Source organism: Coregonus clupeaformis, chromosome 15 (assembly GCF_020615455.1).
Source record: "Coregonus clupeaformis isolate EN_2021a chromosome 15, ASM2061545v1, whole genome shotgun sequence".
In the NCBI taxonomy this organism is placed as follows: Eukaryota; Metazoa; Chordata; class Actinopteri; order Salmoniformes; family Salmonidae; genus Coregonus; species Coregonus clupeaformis.
Genome location: NC_059206.1, coordinates 30,897,065 through 30,899,564, shown reverse-complemented (window position 1 = coordinate 30,899,564; position 2,500 = coordinate 30,897,065). Strand labels below are relative to the sequence as shown.

General features: G+C 42.6%; 1 protein-coding gene across 1 annotated transcript in view; it reads right to left on the bottom strand.

Annotated features, from left to right (window-relative positions):
* LOC121582640 (high affinity cAMP-specific and IBMX-insensitive 3',5'-cyclic phosphodiesterase 8B-like) overlaps window positions 1-2,500 on the bottom strand; it is a 59,086-nt gene that overhangs the window by 55,661 nt on the left and 925 nt on the right. The window lies entirely within an intron of this gene.

Sequence of the window (2,500 nt, the reverse complement as noted above, 5' to 3'; positions counted from 1 at the left end):
TCTAACCCCGTTGACTGCCACTATTTTTTGTCTGCTACACAGATATGATGCTGTGTGTGTGTGTGCGTGCGTATGTGTGTGTGTGTGTGTGTGTGTGTGTGTGTGTGTGTGTGTGTGTGTGTGTGTGTGTGCGTGTGCGTGTGCGTGTGTGTGTATAGCTACACAATCAGAGATGATGACGATACTCATAGCAGTGTGGAAATAATGATGAGTGTTTTGGATGATAATGATAAGCATGCATTTTGAGGTTCTAATGAGAACATTTGTAGTACAAGAGCTCTTTAGAAGCACAGACACATGCATCACCTGATTACACTCTGAATACTCTGCCTCTTTTCACTCTCTTTCTCTCTCTATCCAGTCTCAGCCTTTTCATCCTCTCCTCCTTGTCTGTCTGTCTGTCACACAGAACACAGGTCCTACTTGTCTGATTAATTGTTGAGACAATGGGCACTCGCCATGCTTTCCTAAGCTAAAACTGGAATAACTTCAAGTGGAGTGGCTCTCTGTGTGTGTGTGTGTGTGTGTGTGTGTGTGTGTGTGTGTGTGTGTGTGTGTGTGTGTGTGTGTGCGTGTGTGTGTGTGTGTGTGTGTGCATGTGCGTGTGCGTGTGTGCAGAATAATCTCTTTGTCTTCTTCTAGATTGAGTCACGACTCACGACACGCGTCTAGGTTTAAATGGGTTAAATGCACCAATCAATGCCATGTCATTGGTGCGCTCTGCTTTCTGCTCAGAGAAAAAACACCCTGCTTCCAGCACAGCTAATGACCAGTAATGTTTTTCCATCTAACAGTCTTCTGGAAACTAAGCTAGAATGGAACGGTCTCACTCCAAGTGCAGATGCACATTACACGCCTCTGAGTCTGAACTGTCGACAATGACAACTGTGTCCACATGAGTCACATGTTTATTTGTCCTCTCTCTAAAAGTTGCTTCTTTTGTTGAACATGTTTTGATTGCAGAGCCTCTTGAATGAATAATAATACATAATTATGTATTCAACTTATATAGCACTATTCATTACATAAAGAATCGAACATGCTTTAAAGCAACAACAAAAAAGACAAGCAATTTAGAAAAACAACAACATCATTCATGAAAAATAAGGTAATGAGAGGGTCGAGAAAGTGATGGGGCGCTAGCTGAGTTCTATGGAGGTTTTGTGTTAGAGATATGTTGTACTTGTGACAGAGGTTATATGTTAGGTCAAGACCCAGAAGACCAAGACTCATTACTTATTACTTATAGTTATTAAGAAAACAAAACAAAAATGTGTTACACACGGTGTACACACGAGCTACAGCACCTGTAAAAAATTAAAAATATTTCCGTCGTGACCTTTATTATTTGAATCAGGTGTGTTAGTGCTGGCCCGTAACAAAAAAGACTCTGTCAGATGGCCTGACGACACAGGCTGTGTGAGAAGCCCTGGAGGAGGGAGTGTACAGAGTACAGGGCAACATCATCAGCCCTCTCACATGTGACTGTTCACACTGTTCACATCACATCACAACCCTGCTCTGCCTTGTCCGCCTGGGTAAACAACCACTGTAGCAACACAACAAGAAACACACACATACACACAGACGGGTTTTGGTGGCCTTTCAGCAACATGACTGTGGTCCTGGAGGGGATTGGTAGAGTAAGCACATCACAAGCGCTTCAACACTCAATAGCATGAATGATACCTTCTCATCCCAAGAAGACACAGAGAGAGAGATCAAGAGAGAGATCAAGAGAGAGAGAGAGAGAGAGAGAGAGAGAGAGAGAGAGAGAGAGAGAGAGAGAGAGAGAGAGAGAGAGAGAGAGAGAGACAACATTCTTACATCTCAATCCCTCTCCCTCTCTCATCTCTCCTCAACTCATGATACAGATCTACAAAGGCCATTAAGTTATTAGGCCATAGTGGGATGTTACTGTGTGAGGTTTGTGACATCTCTGTCATACGGCCTACATAACACTGTCTCAAACTGATGACATTAGAGATGAGCGATATCAGTCTGTTAGTCAGTCAGTCAATGAATCGGTCAGTCTGTCTGTCTATTTATCAATGAGTCAATTGTTGTTTATTTGTATAACGCTGTATGTACACCTATACATTTGTCACATAGTTCTTATCAGCAACCCAAACTGCTTTATGATGCATGACTGAGGCCCAGAGGGTTCAAGTGTCCCTAAACTGTTTTGAACAATGAGCTCTTCTAAGTTAAATTATCAAGTTAATTATCTTGGACTACACTTTCACCATGGTGCTACTCTCACTCACCCCTCACTCCCTCACTCCCTCCCTCCCTCCCTCACTCACTCACTCACTCACTCACTCACCCTAACCCTTCAAAAAAAAGTTGTGTTTATGACACCAGCTGACAAATGTCACCAGATGAGAACTTCCGTCCCTATCTTCTATGAATGTATGATAAATCATTCCAGCTACCAAGGCTATGCCCCAAATCAAACTAAACCCAGCATGCTATTTATATATTTCTACCACAACACACT